Source organism: Macaca thibetana, chromosome 4, assembly GCF_024542745.1.
Source record: "Macaca thibetana thibetana isolate TM-01 chromosome 4, ASM2454274v1, whole genome shotgun sequence".
Classification (NCBI taxonomy): domain Eukaryota; kingdom Metazoa; phylum Chordata; class Mammalia; order Primates; family Cercopithecidae; genus Macaca; species Macaca thibetana.
This window is the reverse complement of record NC_065581.1, coordinates 164,872,281-164,896,789: the sequence shown is the minus strand read 5'-3', so window position 1 is coordinate 164,896,789 and position 24,509 is coordinate 164,872,281. Positions and strand designations below refer to the sequence as shown.

At 49.5% G+C, this 24,509-nt stretch overlaps 1 protein-coding gene and 1 long non-coding RNA gene across 6 annotated transcripts in view; one reads left to right on the top strand and one right to left on the bottom strand.

Annotated features, from left to right (window-relative positions):
• The window catches only part of RPS6KA2 (ribosomal protein S6 kinase A2), a 491,259-nt gene that overhangs the window by 135,350 nt on the left and 331,400 nt on the right, over positions 1–24,509 (top strand). The window lies entirely within an intron of this gene.
• LOC126953783 (uncharacterized) lies at positions 4,027–4,754 on the bottom strand. 2 transcript variants are annotated; one of them, XR_007725358.1, is made up of 4 exons: positions 4,615–4,694; positions 4,499–4,555; positions 4,216–4,331; positions 4,027–4,160 (listed from the first exon to the last, which is right to left on the bottom strand). It is a non-coding gene; the product is annotated as an uncharacterized LOC126953783 (long non-coding RNA). The 2 variants fall into 2 exon arrangements; XR_007725359.1 differs by lacking the exon at positions 4,499–4,555 and having other exon boundaries at positions 4,672–4,754.

Genomic DNA, 24,509 nt, shown 5'->3' with positions numbered 1-24,509 from the left:
TGCACACTGAGCCTGTCCCTGAGCTGCGGATGCAATAAGGAACCCATTTCATCCCACACTAAGCAGGCAGCAGGGATCTTGGAGGTGGGAGCAGGTGCAGGGGCCACAGCTAAGGAGGGCTGACTGTGCTTGTGGCCATGGGTTGTCACCACTACTTGAGGGCTGGTGTGCTGGGTGCGCCTGCTGACCTGCAGCCCTGGCAACATCTGGGAGCTTCCTATGGCACTCGGCTTTGTGGAGTCCAGTGTCAGGAGCACTGTTCATGAGTCCAGAGATGCCGCACACACTACCATGCTGGCCGGTCACGCGGAGGCTCACTCCAGGGCTGTGGTTCTCTTCACGTGGCCTAACTTCTAGGTCCTTTCCTTGTTCAGCGCAGTGGCTGTTCCTGCTGCCACCTGCCCTGGAGCTGGCAGGGAGGAGAAAGCCCCAGGCTGCAGCGGAGAGACCCAGGCGGGGTCGCCCCATTGGCCGCTGGGTCTTGGGAAGGTCATGCCACCTCCGTGGGTGTATGTTGAGAGGACAGAACTCGGTAGAGAAAACGTCAAGGCCACGGAAGTGCTTTGTTCCTGCATATGTGTGTTGATTCACATGTATATGAACACACACACGTTGTGTAGTGTGTAAATGTGTGAAATATGTAGCATGTGACTGTAGCATGTGTTTACACAGGTGCTTGCATGGATGCAGGCGTCACTGTGGCAGCCGCTGTCCGAGTCCCTGTGCCACATCTTCCTTGTGTTATTAGGGGTTGTGGGCTCATGGCTGCAGGCTCCTTCTGGTTTGTTTTTCACAGCGTGAGAGCACCCGGCTGGGCTTGGGGAAGTGCAGCCACACTCAGTGTGGTCAGTGACAGAGACCCTGGCTCCTCCCCAACCCCCTGCTCCCTGCCTCACTCTGCTTCCCCACCTAGGCCTGGGGCATGGCCTCCTCCAGCCTTCCTGCAACCACCCTCACCTGCCTTCTCACTGTGGCCGGATTTTACTCCTTCAGCTTCACTGAGCTGCCTTGTGAGGAGAGAATTGCGGGTCCCATGCTGTTAGACCTGATCCCCGCATTCCAGCACCTCCTCCGGGCTTGCCGTTCTCGACACCTTCCTTTAGGGAGCACCCGGCTCCTCGGCCACCCTGGGGCAGAACCTCCCACTCTTCCTCCCACCTCACAGTCTTCCTCTTCAGGCACCTCCTGGTGTCCTTCCCTCTGCCCATCACTAAAATGTCCCTGGCCTTCAATGACCCTGACCACACCGTGGCGTGCAGTGCCAGGGCTCTTCCCAGCTCTGAGCTGGGGCTCAGCCTCATTTCTCTCACCCTCCCACTCATGACCTCCCCGGTGGGAGTGGAGTCCCAGCACCACATGGTCCTCAGAGCAGAGAGCGATGCAAGGCACAGGGCACTCAGAAGCCCCACACATGGCAATTCCTCATGCTCACAACTCCCCAAACACTTCACATTCTTTCTAGCTGAACAACAAGAGCCCTAACAGAAGTTGCTTTACAGCAGGCCATGGACAGTGTTGTGTCGGCCACACAATTCAGCATTTGGTGGCGGACATGGGCAAGGCTGGTCATGCTGTCATGGATCTGAAAATAATCTTTAACGGACTGCTGGGTGTTCCTCTTTCTCGAGGTACACGGACAGGCACAGCTCTGGATTTGCTGGGATTGTTTGCACTTGGTTATTATCATGGGACCCTTGGGACTTGATTTGTAACAGCGAACTAACAAGGTCATCGCCGTTCATCTGTGTGGTGCCCCACTGCTTACAAAATGCCTTTTCTCAATGCTCTTATCTGTACAGGGAGGAGGTAAAGAAATTGACAGCTCTTTCTTAATTAACTTTCGGTGTCCAAGGTTGTTCCCCCAAGGAAATCCAGGTTTCCCTTCTTTGCTCCTGTTTTTCCTTTGCTTTTCGTTGGTAAATCCTTATAGAATACTCACTGTGTTCTGAGCACCTTACAGCGCGACCTTGTTTGACCCTCACAACCGGAGGAAATATTCACTCTCATTACTGCTGTCTCCCATTCTACAGATGAGAGCATGGAGGCAATTAAGTTGTACCAGGTGACACAGCCAAGTGGTGGAGTCATGGATTTGAACTGAGCCATGTGGCTTTAGGGTCTTAACTGCGATTCTATGATGTAGACATTTACTGAAATGAAAGATAATTTACTCTTGCAATTTATTTTGTGGAAATCACATTTTTCCATTTTCTTAATGTAACCCTTTAATGACTCCAAAAGAGTTTAAAATTATTCTTAGCCTTGCTTTTTCCATGCTAAGCGAATGCCATGTAACAGGCTTCAGCTGAGCCTGGAAACCAGCACCTGTAAGGCGGGAAATGTGTTTCCTTCCATGATCCTGATACTGCTGCTGGGACTTCTCTGTTACTGGGTCCCAAATATTTTTAGTTTAAGACTCTGTTTGAAATGTAATAACAATAAATCACAGACCCCACCTTACAGTAGCTATATTTTTGCTATCCATGCATTGAGGAGAGCTGCCGAACCCATCAATGGCTTCCAGAGAAAACTAGACTTTATTCATGCTTGCAGCTGTTATCACAGAAGCATGTGAAACCGTTTCTTTGACCTACGGAAAGTCACTTGTGTACCTGTGTTTCCACCTGCGCTCTGCAGCAGCCTTGGTGCCCACAGGCCTCCAATCTGGTGGTGCAAGGCTCAGGGTCATGGCTTGCTCCCCTTTCCATGTTGACTCCTGAAAGTTGGGGCAGGAGTGAAGGTCGTTTGTAGGGAAAAGAAAGAGATCAGCCTCTTACTGTGTCTATATAGAAAGAAGTAGACATAAGAGACTCCATTTTGTTCTGTATTTGAGATGCTGTTAATCTGTGACCCTACCCCCAACCTTGTCCTTGCAAGAGACATGTGCTGTGGTGACTCAAGGTTTAATGGATTTTGGGCTGTGCAGGATGTGTCTTTGTTAAACAAGTGCCTGAAGGCAGCTTGCTGGTTAAAAATCCTACCCGTCCCTGGGCAATGGAACATCTCGGTGTGAGACCCGATTGTCTGCTCTGTTTACTGAGATAGGAGAAAACCGCCTTACGGCATAAGGTGGGACTTGCTGGCGGGACTTGCTGGCGCAATGCTGCTAAAAGGTTTGTGGAGATGTTTGCATGTGCGTATCAAGGCACAGCATTTTCTTTTGAACTTATTCATGTCACAGAGATCTTTATCCATATGTCTTACTACTAATTTTCTCCCTAAAATGATCCTATTGTCCTGCCACTCCCTTATCTTTAAGATGGTAAAGATAATTATCAATAAATACTAAGGGAACTCAGAGACCGGTGCCGGCGTGGGTCCTCTGTATGCTGAGCGCCGGTCCCCTGGGCCCACCTTTTCTTTCTCTATACTTTGTCTCTGTGTCTCATTTCTTTTCTCAAGTCTCTCGTTCCACCTAATGAGAAACACCCACAGGTGTGGAGGGGCAGGCCACCCCTTCAGTCGTTTCCTAGGAGTGGACCAGATGAGGAGGTGCTATTCCTTCTCCATGGAGCTGTTGATTTATTTACCTGTGAACTGGGAGCAAACAGGACTTTCACGTGAGGCTGAGTGAGTCTCTCAGGGACCACGGTGCACAGCAGGGTGTAACCCTGGTGCCGGCTTACAGCCTGGTGCGAGATCCTGAGTGATTCGAGATCAGCTCCATAAGGGAAAATGAGGCCAGTTTCCCAAGATACTTTCACTTAAGAACGTGACTTTACACACTCCATGTGCCAGGGACCACGCCAGGTGCTGTGGGGGAATTTGAACTTCATGTTCCCTCCTCCCTTTAACATGCACACACACACATGCGCATAGACATACAAACATACACACGCACACTGCATGCAGACACACATGCGTACCAATTACCTTAGACATACAAACATATGTACACACTGCATGCACACACACATGCATACCGATTGCCTTAGACATACAAACACGCACACGCACACTGCATGTACAGACACATGCATACCGATTGCCTTAGACTTACAAACATACACACACACTGCATGCACACACACATGCATACCGATTACCTTAGACTTGCAAACACACGCACACTGCATGCACACACACATGCATACCGATTACCTTAGACATACAAACACATACACGCACACTGCATGCACACACACATGCATACCGATTACCTTAGGCTTACAAACATACACGCACACTGCATGCACACACATGCATACCGATTACCTTAGACTTACAAACATACACGCACACTGCATGCACACACACATGCATACCGATTACCTTAGACATACAAACACATACACGCACACTGCATGCACACACACATGCATACCGATTACCTTAGACATACAAACATACACGCACACTGCATGCACACACACATGCATACCGATTACCTTAGACATACATACACGCACACTGCATGCACACACACATGCATACCGATTACCTTAGACATACAAACATACACGCACACTGCATGCACACACACATGCATACCGATTACCTTAGACTTACAAACATACACGCACACTGCATGCACACACACATGCATACCGATTACCTTAGACATACAAACACATACACGCACACTGCATGCACACACACATGCATACCGATTACCTTAGACTTACAAACATACACGCACACTGCATGCACACACACATGCATACCGATTACCTTAGACTTACAAACATACACGCACACTGCATGCACACACACATGCATACCGATTACCTTAGACTTACAAACATACACGCACACTGCATGCACACACACATGCATACCGATTACCTTAGACTTACAAACATACACGCACACTGCATGCACACACACATGCATACCGATTGCCTTGAACAGTGCTAAGGTTGAGCCAACATGGCTAAGTGGTAAAGAGCGGCCACGATTTGGTTTTGTGTCTGAGGGAGAATGTGGTAAAACATGAGGAGACTGAGGGAGGGGTGGACACGGGGACACCACTCTCCTAGTGCCTGGGCTGTGTGACCTCTTTGGGCCTCAGTTTCCTTTTGACGAAACCAGTACCTAAGGTTTCTGTCACTTGTCTTGGTCCAGATGGGACAGACCGTGTACCTCTGTGGTGACCCCAGGGCCTCCCTGTGACAGGGCCTACTTCTCACTCCTGTCTGCAAGGCTTCTTTCCCATGAGGTCACCGGCAGGGCTATCCTCGGCCACTTTCTCAGAGGTCCAGGGGGCTGGGAGACAAGGTTACCCCATCTGGAGCTCTACCCTCCCTAGGCTCTTTGTTCTCGCCGTGAGACTGGGGTGCAGGGGATAACTTGCGCCCTCCACAGTGCCTCAAATGCCAGGAGACACTTCCCTTCCACTCCATTCCCAATGGATAGGACACAGCCATACAGTCCCACCTTCCTATCTCCCCGGGGCCTAGGAAGGGGAAAGGTACAGCTCACTCCCAGCGGTGTCTTCAACAAAGGCTAAAGTCATCTGTCTGATTCTCTGTGGGTCCAAAGATATGGAAGTGAGCTACTAGGTTTTTCAAAGGAAGACACAACATATTGCTTCCAGGCTGAGCTGCTGATGGTTTAATGGATACACGAAACAGATGCTTTCTGCTGCATGGTGGTTGTTTATTCTTTGGGCTGAATTGTGTGAGCATTTTGGTTCTGCTGCTGGAAGATGGATGCTTACATGACAACAATAGCAATGCTTTTAAAGCCATAGCCAAGACACAGTGATTGCTGCTTATCACCAATTAGCCAGAGATGTTTTCAAAATAATGTCTTTAAAAATGTATTTGGTAGATGAGTAAGCCAAGATTGTTATAAAGATTTCCTATGGCATAAAATAAAAGGCGGCCAGGTGGGGTGGCTCATGCCTGTAATCCCAGCACTTTGGGAGGCTGAGGCGAGTGGATCACTTGAGGTCAGGGGTTCGAGACCAGCCTGGGCAACATGGTGAAATCCTGTCTCTACTAAAAATAAAAAATTTAGCCGGTTGTGGTGGCACGTGCCTATCATCCCAGCTATTTGAGAGGCTAAAATACGAGAATTGCTTAAACCCGAGAGGCGGAGGTTGTAGTGAGCCTAGATCACGCCACTGCACTCCAGCCTGGGCGACAAAGCAAGACTCGGTCTCAAAAATAAATAAAAGGCAATTTCTTGCCATCATCACCATGACAACATTCAGTTTACAAACTCACATCCACCTATGATTAAATGCCATTAAAAATGAAAGGTTTCCATTGCAAACCCTGTAGCTCTCACACGACCACCATTTAGCCAGAGACCAAAGGCCTGATTGATTTTGCTAATGCACTTTCAAAAGTACCAAGTCCTGGAAAATTTCCTTTTAATTCTTATGGAAGTTTGGATTGAATTGCATTTAGGATAACTGTAAATACAGATGCCAAAAACCAAATCACTGTAGTTGAGGATTATTCAGACCCTTTGCGTCTCCATTTCCCCCATCCGATTCTCCTTTCCCCAACTCAGTGTCCATGCACATTGCCATCAGGTTGGAAATGGGAAGAGGGATTGCCAGTGAGCAGGCTATTTTAAGCAATTCCAGCAAAATATGTGGTACAGGAAAGATGAGCATTTTTGGCCGAGTCATTTTCAAGCTTTCCCGTGGCTTGCACTAATCTAACCTATGCTGGTTTCCTGTTGCCAGGAACGATAGAATCGACCTGGAGTTCTCACAGTCTCAAACCAGAGCGTGATGGGGGCGGGGGTGGTGCTCACGTACTCTGTGCGATGATCTCATCACCCTGACATTCAGTAGATAGCTTTGGTGAGTTCATCTTTGATGTAGTTCAATTGCTTTGCTTGACCCTTGGGTATTTTTTCTTTGGGGATTAGACCAGCTCAATATATCCTTAAAAGAAGATGTTTACACAATTGTAAACACAATGTTTACAATTTCTTAAGAAGCCTTTTAATTTTACTCTGTGTGTAAAATAATGTAAAGAAATATTTGTTCACCAAAATGAGCCCACCTTCCTCTCTCCAAATTGCCATTCCCCAGGGGCCACTGATTTGCCTAAGCTGGGAACATTTCCCTACATGAGCTACGCATCTTTGCCAACCAATTGAAGTAGGTTACAGACAGCGAAAAGAAACCTTCCATTTTTATTCCTGTGTATTTGAAACAATACCGGGGCCCCAACACCACACCTTCAAACAAAAATTTAGTAAAGATTTCTAAATCTCAATCAAACCTGAATACTGTATATTTTAAAAATTAAAGTACTTATGAAGGACCACAGAGTTAAGTTTTCTGGAAAATATATTGTCCTTCTTCGACACTTAGAAATCCCATGCAGCAGGGCTTCACAAAGCACAGACCTCTCTGTACGATGGTGGGAACGGCACTGCGTTGACCACTGGGCGAGGATACGGACTGGGTTGCAGCTGCGTCTTCCGCGGGAGCTGAGGCTGCAGCTGGTGGTAGACGGTGTGAGAAGACACCACCAGTGTGTTTCCAGGAAGCAGGAGTGCCTATTTCTGTGAAAGGCTGCACATATATTTTAAGATCCAGCATTTTCAAAGAGGTGAAATGTGGATGTGCATTCATTTCAGGGAAAAGAAACAGAACTGGGATTGTTTTAAAGCTCCTGATGATTTGACAGAGAGAAGTCAAGGCTGAAACACTGCAGCAGTGCTGAGACCCAAATAAAATCACGCATATGAAATTTGGTGAGACTAGAAAGAGCCTTCATTTCTATTAATCTCCCTGTGTTGTTATTTTGTGCCAGCAAAAGTAGCAAAAGGTAATTGAGAAATTTTGGAAGACAGAGGCATTTTATTCTGTTGCCATAACTTGGCCTGTGAACAAACCGTGCTCTATTCTCAAAGTAACAGCTCAGAAGTGTGACCGTTCTGCTTAGAATGTAATGTTTGCCAACGACTCCAGAATAGAAAAAAAAGTGTATATAATGGCAGATGTATGGCATATGTTTCTAAAAACGTTATGTTATAGGTTCTTGATAAAGTTCCTATAGTGGAAAGCAGGGTTAATGAAAACAATACCTGAGAAAGTCCCTCTGAAGGACTGACCAAAGCTCCTTTCAGTTATTTACCTCAAGTATGTATGTATCTGTGTAGACCACACACACAGGCACACACACACACACACACACACACACGAATGCAACATTGACCTGGATAAATGAGTTTTAATCAGCTCTGCATTCAAAGGAAAGAACATACGCCATGTGTGCTCTGGAAGCCACAAAATGGGTGAAAAGTTGTTTTGGTACAACCCGTTTCCTGAAATAGCAACCACTGGAGAAAGGACAATTGCACTTGGACTATTTCTGTCTGATTGGGAAGGAAATATTCTCTATCTCAATGTCTTGGAATAAGGAAGGTGTGGACAGGACCCCGTCTTTCAGCACCGCATTGCCCTAAATCAAGGTCATTTCTATCCATTTCAGTCTTAAATTTCCTCTTTGCCTTTGATTCCTTCTTTTCACGTCCTGTGTTTTTATAAAATCTGTTTATTTCCATACCTGCATTCTTAGTTAGCCATGACCTCTATTGTCTGTCATCTCAAAGGCGGTTGTCAGTTGGTAGGTCTCTTCTGTTGCATCTGTAGGTTTTCAGAGAAGGCTGTTTATGTATTAACAAGAAGCTATACCAGTAAGCAAAGGAAAGTCCGCCAGTGTCCTGGGTCTGACTCTGAACCTGCCGCCTTCACTCAGTGGCTGCCAATCACGCGGAGCCCTGGACACTTCTGGCGGCACCAAGGCAGGGCTCCATGGCAAGTGAAAGCAAGAAAGGGGCCGACGTACTGGAAATGTGGGAACTCAGTTTTGATCAGGAAAACGAAGCAAACGTTTGTTAGCCAGAGAAGACACATCCGAGTTAGCCCAGGAGGAGGTTGTAGAGAGAGCGTGCATGCATGTGCATGTGCCTGTTTCTGGGGCAGAGGCAGCATCTGAAGGGGTAATACAGGGTGATGCCATCCTTGCACCCTTGGTGTGCATTCATTGACCCAGCGCCGCCTAAAGAAATAAGCAACCATTTTCATTCACCTTCCTCCTACTACTGGCTCCTCCTTTCTGTTTAAATGACACAGAGAAGGACCGAGGTGTCTTTTTATGTGCTGCTAAGGCACGTTGCCAGCCTGGCTGTGGGCAGGTGGGCAGGTGTGCATTGAGGGGGACCTCAGGCCTGCCCCTCAGAGTGTCTCTGACGGTTTCTGACATTTGATTGCCTCCAAGTGACGCTTTTGCTTTGCCGACTTCTGCCAGATGTTGTGTTCCAGCCTGCTGGGATTCGGAGCAGCATGAGTAACTTCGCGTTGGCATCAGAGGAGATGGCCAGCCTCGGGGCTGAGGTTTTCGCAGCTTCTCTCCTTTGCTTCTGAGTTTGCAAAGCGGGGGTTTTGTCTGTAGCCAGAGCATTTTCACCTCACAGCTGGTGCCTATGAGGGGCAGGGCTCCTGGCTTGGGAATCTGTGGCTGCCCGGAGAGGGGTGAGGGGAGGGAAGAGGGGCTGTGCGGTGCAGCTGCCTGGTGAGGGTGGGCGCGGCAGCCCAGGAGGTGATAAAAGGAGTGGCGGCTGCCCGGGCAGAATGGCTGGCCGGCGAGGGGAGCCCGGCCCCCGGGCACTGGGGAGTGCATCATGATGATCAGGCTGCCTCACAAGAAGCTGCAGAGACTGTTCCTCAGAAAGGTAAGGGAGGGCACGCGGGAAATGGGGGTCCCAGGGAGCTTGGCGGTTTTTATTTACTGCTGGGAAATCACAGGTGTGACAGAGCTTGGGCGGCCAGAGGCAAGCTGTTTTCTGGGCAGAGTGGAATCTCACAGATCATGAACACGGGTCTCGGAGCGGTGCCAAGAGCAGGTCCGCGTGTCTGGCTGGCTGAAGTTTGCCTTGTTTTTAATTTATTTTGTGTTTGAGCCCAAGAAAACTTAATATTTCTGTTCCCAAGTGTATTTTCACAACTGAGGGGAAGGGTGTCCGGAATCTTTCTGCAAGTGCAGAAGCAAAGGGGAGAAAATATGACAAAGCTGACGTTTATTTTTACTGTTACTAAAAGGTAAAGTTTTGGGTGAAGAGAACCAACTCATCAAGAGCTAGCAGTTTGCCCTTTAAAAAATTGTTTCTGCTTTTTTTTTTTTTTTTAATGTGATGGTGAAATGTGTGTAAGATTTTTCAGTTTTAACCATTTTTAAGTGCACAGTTCAGTGGCATTAAATATATTCACACAGGGCAGCCACCAGCACCGCCATCTCCAGGACGTTTTCATCATCCCAAACTGAAGCTCTGTTCCCATTAAACACTCCTCATTCCTCCCACCCTCAAGGTTGCCCATTTTATTTTAGTATTTATTTTTATTTTATTTTACTTTTTGAGACGGAGTTTCCCTCTTGTTGCCCAGGCTGGAGTGCAATGGCGCAATCTCGGCTCACCACAACCTCCGCCTCCTGGGTTCAAGCGATTCTCCTGCCTCAGCCTCCTAAGTAGCTGGGATTACAGGCATGCACCACCACGCCCGGCTAATTTTGTATTTTTATTAGAGATGGGGTTTCTCCATGTTGGTCAGGCTGGTCTCGAACTCCTGACCTCAGGTGATCCACCCACTTTGGCCTCCCAAAGAGGTGGGATTACAGGTGTGAGCCACCGCACCCGGCCGAGGTTGCCCATTTTTAAGTGAGTTAACCCAAACATGTTTATAATCACATGTCATCAGAGTGCATCAGATTAGAATGCTAATTGCTCCTACAATCTGTTGAGAAAGTGCTGTTAAGTGGATCTCACGTAATTCTTTTTAAAAAGGAAAATATGAAATACAGTGTTCTAGAAAGCACTGACACACCCATGAGTATAACATTATTTTGAAAGAAAATCTGTGACTTTCCAACTGGGTCCACATTTTTTTTTTTTTTTTGAGACGGAGTCTCGCTGTGTCGCCCAGGCTGGAGTGCAGTGGCGCGATCTCGGCTCACTGCAAGCTCCGCCTCCCGGGTTCATGCCATTGTCCTGCCTCAGCCTCCCGAGTAGCTGGGACTACAGGCACCCGCCACTGTGCCCAGCTAATTTTTTGTATTTTTAGTAGAGACAGGGTTTCACCGTGTTAGCTAGGATGGTCTCGGTCTCCTGACCTCGTGGTCTACCCACCTCGGCCACAAAATTATAATTTTAAGGAATATTTACATTTTACTTTGAAATTACTCCTAAAATAATGTTATTTTAAATAATTATATAAGGTGAATGAAAGTTGTTTACTTCAACTTTTGGAATTAAGAAAACTGAGTGTAAAGAAAACCACTGGCTCATCCACACGTGACAAGCACAGACAGGTCTCTAAGTGTGAATTCCAGCTCCTTACCCAGCTCAGCCCTGAGTCTGTTACATCTTGTCATCAGCTTCTCATGCAGTTGTTTGCTTTGATTTAAATAAAGTCACATCAATGGGGGTATTTCCTTATTGACACCCCATCTTATGTCCAAAAGATGTCAGTAAACTTACCTATATTTCATACAAGGCTAAGCCGATCAGTGAGTGTGTCTGTTCGGGTGAAGGAGAGGAGGGAGGAGGAGGAGGAGTGGTAGGAAGCTGGGCCCGAGTGGAGTCGCCACGGTGCATGTCGAAAGGATCCCCAGCCCTGTGGAAGGTGGGCCTGTGTCTGACTCTGAGATTGCTGGATTCTCAAGGAGTGGAGCACAGCAGGGCAGGCTGGAAACACAAAAACAAAACAAGCAAAATAAATAAATAAATAAACAAACCCCAGTTGTGTAGGTAAACACATCTATTTCTGTTCTGAGCCCTGCAGGAAACATCTCCCACTGATCCTCCTAGAGAGGTCACCGTATAAAGGAGTGAGCACCCCGAACAGTATCCATCTAGGAGGTGCAATGCATCTCTTCATAAGGTTTTTGCCATGCCCCAGGTTGTAGGCTGGGGCAGTAAGGCTAAAACAGAAAGCAGAGAAAGCACTCCCACCGAGAATCCACACTGCAGAGGCCAGCAAGCTGCCCTTGGAAGATCTGCCTTCACCCTAGGGTCCATCTGAGGCCACCTAGAAATATGCATGGAAGCACGGCTTTGACTGAGGGAATTATACATTTGTTGGAATTCAGTGGCCCTGGGTCTGGACTCCTTGACAAGCACAGGATCATAGATTTTCTGTGCTCCAGGTTACGAGGAGGGGCCCATGCAATCTGGAAGCTGCAAGGGTCATTGAAATCACATAGCCCATCCCCTTCATTTCACACATGAGGAGGCTGAGGCCCTGACAGTTGAGATTCCTGACCCAAGTTCACCCGGTGGTGAGTGAGTGACAGGGTGGGGCCTGAGCCCACCGCCCTGGACACCCATCTCAGAGCCCTTCCCTGAGACCACAATGGTCAAACATGGCATTGGGAGGGTGCAGCACACCAGCCTGAGGACTGGGAAAGGGACCTCTACCTGCCTACACTAATCGGGCCTTGTCATTTCCTGCATCTGATGCTTTGACATCAGTGGGGAGTAGGAGGAGGCTTGCTAGCCCTGGAGAGGCTGCTTCCCCAGGGTTTCTAAGTCCCAGACACAGCAGGCAACCCACCCAGGAGTGCACTTTTCAAATGCAAACCGACCAATCCAGAGCCCACCCCCACCACCTCCTTTATGGACTCTCACGGTCTGCCCACATCCCCCTGCCCTAATCCTCCCAGCGCCCAGTACCAGCCAGCCAGGGCAACCCCTTGTCCAGCGGGGCCCACGGGAACCGCCCATACCAGTCAGTCCCATGCAGCCTCAGCCTGGCTCACCTGTTCCTTTCCCAGAAGCCAGGTGAAAGGCGCCTGTCCATGCATCCCTGTACCCCCTCTGCCTCCAGACAGGCTCAGTGCATCACTGAGTGGTCCCCAGGGCTTGGCCGCCTCTCTTGGGGCCTGTGAGTAACAAACTGTCTTTTCAATGACAGTTGTCTCCTGAACTGTTGCCCTGCCATACCTGGATAATAATAAAGCTTAACTTTTAAAACCCTGTCAGTTGTTTTTAAAACTGGTACCTTTTGTTTATTCAAGATTCTTCCAACATACATATTGTGGGAAATGCAAAAATAGGTGAGAATTGTGTCTGAGAAACCATTCCAAGCACTAAGGCGGTCCCCGGCATAGTCATCACTGCATGCACCTCAGGCCTCAAGGAGACTGAGGTCTTGTGTGGCTGGGGCTCGGGGCTGGGTTCCCACGGGAAGAGGGACGGCACAGGAGTGCCGTATTTTTAGTAGAGATCAAGTTCAAGCATGACCAAGGACATTTTCCGGAATTTGGGTTCCTCATCATGCTTGTGTTGGGTTAGTACGTTTCTGACAGTCGTCTCTTGAAATTTCAGGGAAGCGGGCATCTTCTTGTAGAGGATCCCAGAGCTCTTGATCTGTTATTATTAACCGTGATAACTCATGGGCAAGGCAGCTCAGTGTATTTTCCCAGTTTCATAGTTGCTAACGGCTGTTTAACAACCACAACAAGTATAGTAATAAGGGCTTTATTATAATAACACAACACATTAACATAATCTAAATAACAGTCAAGATGTGTTTGTAGGGAGGTGACAAACTTTCATAATAACAGTTAATTCTATGTCCCTGTGGATAAATTTTTAAACTGCTGTGTGATTTTATTATCAAACTCATCTGAGTTGTGTGTGTGTGTTTTTACAATATGACATCATAGTATTAATAGGTAGCTGTGGAAGAACATGTAAAAAGGTCAACACAGTGATTTTTATATAAATATAGGACATTTTGTGTTCAATGTAAGACAAGAAAAAAATTCCAACAGCATTACACGTTTTAAAATATATTATTGATTCTTTACGGAGGTTAATTTTCGGAAGTTATAACTAAGATTTAATATTTAAGGAGTTCAGTGAAGAATGGACAAGAAAGTCAGTTGAGTGCTGCTGTATAACCAGAGATGGCGTCTGTTTGTTCAGCCTGAGGAGGAGTGTTCTTCCCTTGCATAGATTCTTCTTTATCGGGTGCTCAGGTTGTACCAGCTGGGGACTGGGGTAAAACCGTGAACAAGATAGATGGAGCCCTACATCTGGCTTAAGTCTGGCAGGACAGCCAGCCCCTTTGCTCTGGGTAAACCACGCGCTTCCTACAGAAACAGGGCCACCAGCAAAGAGGAGTTTGTTTTTAATGCCACATAAAGGGAGTGGTATCTTGTTTCTGCCCTCTGCAGTGACTAAACCCACAGAATAAATTGCTTACGGTTGGTAGGAATGGGCCCTGCATTTCACAGCAAATAAATCCAGGTGCAGAGTTAGGGGACAAAAATATCTACCTTCTCAGCAGAGTATACAAGGCTTAACACAGTGGTTAGGGAGTGGGCCACCATTACCCCAAGAGTATCCATCTATTTGACCCATATTTCACCAAGAAACCAGCAACGACAAGAACAAAACTATGAGCAGAGTCGGGGGAGAGGCTAATAACCAGGCAAAATGGTGTGGGGACAGCAGGTGGGAGAACCAGGTCCTGATCCGTGCTTTACCTTTGAGAGAAATGAATGAACTCTGTTAGTCTCAGTCTTTCTTTCTTTTAAAATACAAGGGTTTGAGTAAATGATCTCTAACACCACGAATCATCCTCTTCTGTAATAACCTTAATCATCATTATGGGTCTATCATCTTTGAATTAATTTAAATATTGAAAACCCACTAATGTTCTTAGCTAATGTCACCTTTTGAAGTGACTATATTCCTATATTTTTACTAATTATAAAATAAGATTTTAAAAAATCTCTCTCTGCCTTTCTGTCTCTTAAGTTTCTCTTTCCATTTATTCTAAATGTCCTCTGTAGACTTGAGTATGTCCCCTCACTCTTGAATGTGAAGCTGAGGTTGGTAAAGGATGTGTACTCTGGTCTTGCTCTTCGGTGACTGTGGATACACTTCACAGACCTATGTTTCAGAGGCTGTTTACTCTGTGTGATGTCTTCATCATACTCACAGAGGACCCAGGTTGTGGCTATACCGCCCAAGTTGCTAGGCTGGCCCATCTGGAAGATCACAGGTTATTAATGATTAAAATAGTTAGAAACAATGTCTTTATTTAAAATAATAAGCATTGTTTTATCTAACTTCTAACAAATGCACATGAGACATGGATAGAGCCTGTAGAGCAAGATATAAAATATCCAGGTACAAATGGACCTGGTGTCGCCTTTGAGGTCTCAGGTACTCTTTGGCTGGCCTGTGCTGGCCCCTTTGTCTTCTGGGGCCCCTTTCTCCAAGAAGTCTGGCCTCTGGGCTCCATGCTGTCCTTGCTCCACAGGGCCTGACCTTGAATCGTCATGAAGACATGTTCTGTTCGTTCTGTAGATTTCCTGGAGTCTGTGCCACTGTTTGGCTTTGCATAGAATCCCCAAATCAGCTAAGCGCTGGACTTCACTAGGGTGCGAATGGTGCCAAGTCTAATCCAACTGGCTGTGGTGGAAAATGGAAACTTATGGGGCTTCGAGCAGAAAATTTGGGAATACCTTGATTCCAAGCTCAGACACTTGGACCCCTCTTTCCATGGCTCCAACGGCGGCCCAGCCGTTCCAGACACCTAGGCCAGCAGACAAGACAAGCCCCAAGCCCCTGTTGCCTTATCTGTCTGGGGCTGTCCAGCCTGCACCTCCTCCACGCCCTGCGGTGCAGCTTTGCCTGTCCTGAGGGGTTACAGGCTCTGCTCAGCTGCCTCCTGCTGCAGAGCAGACCAGAGTCCAGCTGGCCGACCCAGGGGAAGCCCTCCTGTGACTGTGCATTTGATGGGACCCTGGCAGCTGCCTTCCCTGGAACTCATCTGAATTCCTGTATAATCTCCACCCCTTCCTGAACGCACCTGGTCAGAGGGCACTGGTCTTGCCTCCACCTTGGGAAGAACAAGCAGGCGGCTTGGAAGCAGGCCTTTTGAGGTTTCACGGAGGAGCATGGGGCTGGCAAAACTTCCTGCTGACTTGAGGAAGTCATGCTGTAAGATCTTACTGCTCGGCTATTTCACTGCTGAACCTGGAGGCCGGCCATCACCTGCAGCTTGTGGGCACTGCGTGAGGGTTATAAACTTTGTGAGGTGCTGAGTTAGGGGATGCAGAGGCCAGCTTCGGTCACAAAAGCACACTTCACACTTTCCAGAGTGTCAGCAGCCTCGCCTCTGTTTAGGCAAATAGAATTTATCCCCTCAGCGAGTTGTGCTTTTCCTCCTGAATATGATCACAGTCTACCCAGCAAGAGGGATGTCTCAGCCCTCGGCCAGTTTCTAAATGATTCCAAGGAGCAGAGCTTGGATTTATAGCATTTCCCATTTCCATTACTTTAGACCAATTCTCAGCTAGAGTCCCTGACCTCCTGAGTATGGTCCTTGTCACTCTTTTTTGTGCATGAGGGCTGGAGATTTCCGTGGCAATGTCCCAGACCAGTGACACTCATCTGTGCTGCGTGTCTGGCATGTTCTAGGCACAAAGGATGCTCAAGGAGTTCGAACTCGGGTGGCACCTGCCATCCTCAGCCACAGTAGAAGGGGAGACAGCACAGATGCAGAAACCCCCATTGTGACACAGTAAGGAGAGGCAGGGAGAACGGTGCCCGGGTCAGCAAGCGCAGAGCCTGGGCATGCAGGAAGCAGTCAGGGATGTCTGGGGATTGACAAGTACAGGCCCCGGGAAGGCGTGTGTCTGAGGAGGAGGAGGGTCAAGAGGGGCTGAGGGAGACTGTGTGGGAGGAGTGTGTCACAGATGTGTGCGTACCGGATGGGGTGACTTGGGGCCTCCAAGGCTGGTGAGGACTCGGGGAATCCCAGGGACCTCGAGGGTTGGGGTGGGGCCCTGAGCTGGCGAGCACCCACTCGGGGGAGAAGCTGAGGACTCAGGGAGGGAGCACACCTGGTGTCTCTGCAGCACGCAGTGCGCGCCAATCCTGTGTGGCTCACAGAACTGACAGAACCTAGGCCGACAGAATCGCCCTTCATGGTAGCACAGAGCGGGGCTCCAGGAAGCCAATTCTCCCTGGCACGGGCACCTCAGGGGCATTTGGTGCGGCCCCCGCCTTCTCCCTGGAAGGCCCCCTCCTCCCTGCCCCTCCCCGCTGACTCAGGCTGGACTGGACTCAGAAGGGACATGCCAGCTCTGCTTCCGATGCTGACTATGTGGCTACCGCCACCGCCCTCTCTGTTTTCCTCACTTGGTATCCCCCTTCCCCCTGCCCAGCCTCCTGCCTTAGTCCACTTGGTGGAACAGGGGGAAGGAAGCTTTGGGAGGAGGAGGAGAGGCCAGGCTCCCGCTGCAGCTCCCAGCCAGGCAGTGCGGACAATAAGGAGGATGGAGATGGGCGCCTGAGGAAATGTGGGCCCAAGGAGATGGGGGCCTGGGGAAGTGGAGCCCAAGGGGATGGGAGACCTGAGGAAGTGGAGCCCCCATGGAGGCTGATCTGCCCCCACTGCCCAGCATCCTCCAGCCCCGCACCAGCATCTTCCCTAGCAAGGTTCCCCTTCACTACTCTGTGGCAAGGATCCGATGGAGTCGTTCAGCTGAGGCACTCAGTAGAGTTTCTGCCGGTGGAAGATGCTGCAGAAACACCCATTATTTGTTAGTTTTCAGGATTTAGCCGTTCCTCCTGCCTGGGGAGGTGGTAGCACTGGCAGTGGGAGCATGGAGCCCGAAGCCTGGCCTGCACTCCCTCCCGGGCTGCCCTCATCCTGGCCTCCTGAAGACAGCACGTGCCGCGCTCCTCCCACCAGCTTCCTCTACAGTTGCTGCTAATTTCCATTTTTAAGAGGTAATCTCTTCACATGGTTCTAAAGTTACAGAGTCTATACAAAAGTGACAGGACAAGTCTCGTTCACCCTGTCCACCACCCCCATCCAGCATTTGCCCTCGGTACAAACAAACATTTCCAGGCTCCTGCACATCTACAGGGACCGTTGGCACCTTCACTGGTACAGGCAAATCAGGGCAGAACGTCGAGCACACACCCCTTGCACAGCGCCTGTGTCTGCTCTGTGTCAGTTCACAGCCGCTGCCTTCTTACAGCTGCAGAGGCTGAGAATCTGCTTTAAGAGCTTCAGGAGGAGGCCTCTGTGCCATCCTGTCTCCTGCAGAGGTCGTTTGCATTGTAAATGAAGCACCCCAGCTAGGCGGACGCATGGAAGTATGGTCAGGCAGCGTGGACGTGAGTTCATTCTCAGCATCCACGCACACACCAGCGCTGCTTTGAAGCCTTGCTATAAAGAGCACACCAGCGACGAGGGCTGCACAAAGCTGGAAATCTGTGAGTTGGGCTTATGTCACTAAGACATGCGGATGTGCATTTGTGAAGGATGCTGTGGAACGTTCTCGGTGTGCAAAAGTTTGAAATAGCCTCTAAGGTGTCTTCCAACTGGACCGTTCTTCCATTATGGTTGAGTGCTCCTGACAATCCGTGAGGCAGGCAGTATCCCAGCTTTTGGTATCTGCGATACCAAATATATATACATGTGCTCTTTCTTCCCATTTCCTGATATATACAGCTCCTGAACTCCTTGGAATCAGCGAAGTGATGAGTGTCCTTTGTACACTAATGGGATGACTAGTGGCTGGGGGCTCCTAGGTAGCTTCAGGACCCCATCCTGGTCACCCCAGAGACCACAGGCAGGATTAGAGGCTTGAGACTTTCATCCCCACCCACAACCCCCAGAAAGAGGAGAGGGGCTGACGGTGGAGCTTATCACCAATGGCCAATGATTTGATCAAGCATGTCTATGTAATGGAGCCTCTGTAAAAATCCAAAAGGACTGGGGCTGGGGAGCTTTGGATTACTGAACACCTGGAGGATCCTGCAGGGTGGTGCTGCCCAGAGGGCGTGGAAGCTCCACACCCTTCTCTATGCCTCACCCCATGTCGGTCTCCATTTGGCTACCCATCTGTGTCCTGTAATATCCTTTATAGAAAACCAGCAGACCTTAATAATGTGGTTCCCTGGGTCCTGTGAGCTGCTCTAGCAAATTAGTTGAAGACAAGGAGGGGGTTATAGGAACCCCTATTTATAGCCAGTTGGTTAAAAGCACGGGCCACAGCCTGGGGCTTGCAGCTGGCATCTGAAGTGAGGGGTAGTCTTCTGGGACTGAGCCCTCAACCTATGGAATCTGAGGCTATCTCCAGGTAGGTAACGTCGGAATTTGAATTGTATTAGAGGACATCTTGCTGGTGTCTGCACAGAACTGATTGGTTGCCCCTGGGGAGAAATCCCCAGGCACTGTGGAGACTGCAGGTGAAATGTGGTATTGCCTGAGAGTACAGAGTAGGATAAACACTTTGATAGGTCTCCAACATATGGTGTCAGAAGTGCTGAGTTGACTGTGAGAACGGGAAAACACACACTGAGTTTTCCTGTGTCCTTATCCCAGATACTGAAATGTGGAATTAGCCTCAACGGGTGAGTTTGGATCTGGTCACATGACTGGTGGGTGCAGGAGAGGAGAACTCGGTGTTGTTCTTGTCACGTGGCCTTGCCTGCTCTGGGGGAGTCTGCATACTCCAGCTGGCTGTGTGCATCCCAAGGCACTGGCCACCCAGTTGTCCACTGACTTCTTTGCTGAAAGGACCATCTAAAGAAATTTGTAGAGGCAGAAGGTGACTGGGGCAGGAAAAAGTGTGTCTCAGTAGCTGCAACACGGATACTTCTTAGAGACTCACAGCAGCGCCGCTGGCTCAGATGTGAGCGTGTGATGTTCTGTGTTTCGTTCCTCGTGTCCTCACTGGGCAACCGCAGCAGCACCATTAATATTCTGTTGGGCCTGACAGCTCTTTTCCAAATTAGTCTCTATTTTCTGAGTCACCGGTTGTAGAGACGATGGATTCTAACCTCCACATTTCGGTAGATCATTTTTAAACCATGACACGCTAGGGAATTTTGGCAGGCCTGAGAGTCTCCTCGGCCTCACATACCCGAGGTAGATAGAACAGCGCTATACGTGGAGCTGCCAGCTCTCAGCATTCTTGCTGCAGTGCCCAGGCACTGTCGTCACACCCTCGTGTTCTCTGAGTGAATATGGGGTGGAAACCCAGCCTTTGGGGTTCCATTGTTATGGGCTGAACTGTGCCCTTGCAAATGTGTGTTGGAACTCTAAGCCCAGGGTCCCAGAATGGGACTGTGTTGGGAGGGAGGGCCTTAAAGAGGTGATGAAGGGAAAATGGTCTTGAAGGTGGGCCCTTGTCCGATCTGACTGGTGTTCTTATGATAAGAGGAGATTAGGGCCAGGTGCAGTGGCTCACGCCTGTAATCCCAGCACTTGGGAGGCCATGGCAGGTGGATCACCTGAGGTCAGGAGTTCGAGATCAGCTTGGCCAAGATGATATAACCCCATCTCTACTAAAAATACAAAAATTAGGCAGGCATGGTGACACACACCTGAAATCCCAGCTACTTACGAGGCTGAGGCAGGAGAATCACTTGAACCCACAAGGCAAAGGTTGCAGTGAGCTGAGATGGTGCCACTGCACTCCAGCCTGGGCAACAAGAGCAAAACTCGTTGTTTAAAAAAAAAAAAAAAAAAAAAAGAACGATTAGGACACAGATACACACAGAGAAAGGGCCACATGAGGACGGGGGAAGGACACTGTCTCCAAAGCCAAGGAACAAGGTCCCACTAGAAGCCAACTCAGCCAACATCCTCTTCTCTACTTCCAGCCTCCAGAACCGTGGGAAGTGAATGTCTGCTGTTTCAACCACGAGCCTGTGTTATTTGTTATGCAGCCTGAGCTGAGTCATACAGCCCAGTGCACCCATGAGGAAAGGCAGGCAGAGGCAGATGCCATTCCCAGAGCTGGGGGAGGCCCAGGCCCCGTAAGCTTTAGGAAGGGAAGGCCCAGTAGTGAGGGTGCTCCCTCCAGCGTCTTCAACTGAAGTCAGGTGCATACTCCTGACCCCATCCCAGGCAGGGGCATGGAGTGCCGCTTTAAGTCCAGAGCCAAGCCAAGCCCTGCACGCCCGCAGGTGTCATCTCCCACTGTCCTGGGGCCTGCCCTCAAGCAGATGCCACAGAGGTCTGAAGGGGCAGCGTGGGAGGACCTGTGGGCGTGTCTGGGCCTGGCCCGCAGGGTGGGCCCTGCTGCATGGGTACGCGGCTCTCCAGCCTGGGCCCTGCTGTAGCACACGCTCCTCTGAGGCGGTCCCTGGGGGCTGAGGCCCAGCATTGTTTTTTCTTAAGTCTGTCACCATAGAGCCTGTGTTTTGAAAGGAGGACAGGCCCCCGGGACCCTGCCTACCCCCAGAGGCCTCAAGCCGGCAGCACCGCTCCCATTCCCCTCCGACTCCCCAGGCCCAGGGCTACGTCTCAGGTCTGCAGTGAGGCCAGCATGGCCCAGAGGTATGGGGGACCCCGGGATGTGCTGGCCGCGGCCGGTGCCTTTGCCTCCCAGTTGGAGAGCCAGGGACCTTGCCACCAGCCCCCCGAGGCCACTGCATCCACAGGGCTGGCTGTCCTCAGAGACTTTTTAAAAAGGAAAATCCAGGTCGGTGGATGGAATTTCCTGACTGCAGAGTGCTGTGTGGAATGGAAGGGAGTGACCTCACTAGTGTGGGTGGGTGTTTACACCTGTCTATGGGAGGCGGAACTTCCTAGGGAATACTCAGGTTCTCAGGGTATGAATTTGAGACACGGAGAGCTGTGAGCCCGGGATGGCTCAGGGCCCCAGCCTTGCACTCGGTGGTTGACAGGAAAGAAAGATCTTCAGAAAGTGTCAGAAGCTGGATTAAAAGAGAAAATATTTAGACCTCTTCTTTTCTTGCTCTGTGTTTCTGCTGCTAAGGGAGATGATGCCGTGCACTGACCACCAGCCAAAGGCATGTCTGCCGTGGGCCTGGTTTGTTAAAGTCTTATGGGTGAAAAGTTAGAGGAGAAGGCAGAGAATCCCTCTCGCAGGATGCATGGCACACAGAGGCATAAACACGTCCTAAAATGCCCGTGTCAGTATGTGCATGTCTCAATATACCAAAGGGTTACAAGAGACGGCGGTAGCTCCCCGGGGTGTGGAGAGGCCTCCAAGCTCTTTGTAGATTAGGTGGCACTGTTGTTATAGCAACCAAGGACCAGCACCTTCTGCTGATGTGCAAGTGTGTGTGGCCTCAAGCATCTGCCCAACTGTACCTTTCATGTTACACACTCATTAAAAACTGTGACGTGGCTAAAGTCACTGAAATTGGAAGTGTGTGCTTGGGTTCGGGATTGTTCTTCAGCCTGGTTGCTGGGTGTTCAGTGGGCATGTTCATGAGGGCAGTGTTCTCCAGCGCTTCCTGGGGGAGTGGCAACCGGGCTCTGGCCTGTGCTGGCCACTGCAGTGTTCTCCAGCCCTTCCTCGGGGAGTGGCACCCAGGCCCTGGCCTGTGCTGGCCACCATGAGTTTGAAGTCTCACAGTGTGAATTTTCATAGCCCATCCCCAAAAGGACAGTGAGCTGTGAAGTTTCCTTAGTGAACCACATTTTGGGTGACAGTTTGCAAGTTTAGTGCTGGCTGGTGGGGGCCAAGGAGCTGGCCTCGGCTCCAGGGTCTTGGGCCAGTTGCTAGAGAAATATGCAGGAATGAAGTACATAAGTGCTAGTTTGGGTGTGTGTTGCGGCAGGCCGTTCTTTTCCTCTTTTGTTACCAGAGTGTCTTTGGGGAAGTGCGCTAGCTGCTTTGATACCAGTATTCCAGCTCTGTGACAAATGTCTTGGGAAGAATTCTGCTTTCTGGTAGGTGGATGATTTTGCATTATTTCAGCGCCGTTAGAGCGACTTGTGCCTCTGTTATGGGAATGCTTCCGTTCTACAGCCTGTTTTGTGTGTCTGGCTCCTCAGTGTTTTGCAGGCACGGACGGAACACAGAGCACCCCATTCGCCTGTTAACAAAATAATGAAAAATCCCGGCTAGCAGGGAACTAAGAGTTAATGAAATGATGCATTGAGTAGACATTATAAGTAATAAAAAGTATGCAGAGTGGCATGTTGGTAGGTACGGTGCAGAAAAGTACAGAAGAGGAAGGCGTTGCTGGGAAGGATGCTGAAGGAATGAGGGGCAGATGAAGGACCTAGGATGCAGTACAGCTTAGCGCCATCCTCCCCTCTTGTGGCCACCGCAGGGAGAGCTGCTACAGCTCCTCGCGTTTGTGTCGGGAGGAGGCAGAAGGGAAATCCTCATGGATTTGGTTGGGGTTTAGCATTGCTTTTTGCATTTGGCCATGCAAATGCGTTTTCTCCTTTATTTTTTATTTTTTATTTTTTATTATTTTTTTGAGACGGAGTCTCGCTCTGTCGCCCAGGCTGGAGTGCAGTGGCGCGATCTCGGCTCACTGCAAGCTCCGCCTCCCGGGTTCACGCCATTCTCCTGCCTCAGCCTCCCGAGTAGCTGGGACTACAGGCGCCCACAACCGCGCCCGGCTAATTTTTTGTATTTTTAGTAGAGACGGGGTTTCACCGTGGTCTCGATCTCCTGACCTTGTGATCCGCCCGCCTCGGCCTCCCAAAGTGCTGGGATTACAGGCGTGAGCCACCGCGCCCGGCCCCGTTTTCTCCTTTAACTAGAACCTTAGGTCTGTGTGTCTCTTATGACACAACTCTGAGACCCACACCAGAAAGGATACCACACCAAGGGTTCCCTCAGCAATAAATGTTTTTGTGAGAAATCAGAGAATTCAACATCTCTTCTTGAGATTTCTTCTTGAGCTGCCTTTGTGCAGGCACTCCTGTGCATGGACAGACGTTTGAAAAGCCCCGTGCACACAGTCTGTGTAAAGCGTTAGCAATGGGGCCCTATTTATTTCAGTGTTAATGGCACCCAGCCTAGGGCTGTTGGCCTGTTTTTTGTTTTGTTTGTTGTTTTTGAGATGGAGTCTCGCTCTGTTACCCAGGCTGGAGTGCAGTGGTGTGATCTCAGCTCAGCTTGGCTCACTGCAACATCTGCCTCTCACATTCAAGCGATTCTCCTGCCTCAGCAGCCTGAGTAGCTGGGATTACAGGCACCCGCCACCATGCCGTGCTAATTTTTGTATTTTTAGTAGAGACAGGTGTTTCGCCATGTTGGCCAGGGTCGGTCTTGAACTCCTGACCTCAGGCGATCCGCCTGCCTCAGCCTCTCAAAGTGCTGGCATTACAGGCGCGAGCCACTGTGCCCGGCCTGGCCTTTCTTGAGGCAGCTGTCAGGGCTGGTAGGGTAAGAGCAGAATGCTGGAAATGGAGCTACCCAGATGGAATTCCCAGGAGAGCGATTTTCTGGGGTTTCTGTCCCTTCTGTTAACCTCACGCTTGGCCCTTAAAGGCGGGGCTCTGGAGGGGTGGTGAAGAGCCACCCTTTGGGTGTGACTGCTCCTGGCTTGCATACTTAGGGTACACATAAGCGGTGGATGATCACTCAGCACAGTAGTAAAGGACACCAGGGCTCTCATGATCCTAATTCCATCAGCCGGTCTGTAATTAGGGGCTGTTAAAATTATCCACTGGAGGGCCAGTTTAATATTTATTTAATTTGTGTGCTTTCCCTTTTTCAATGGGGCAGGAAATTAAATATAGGAAAGTGCAGAGGATGACTTGACATTCAACACTCAAAACT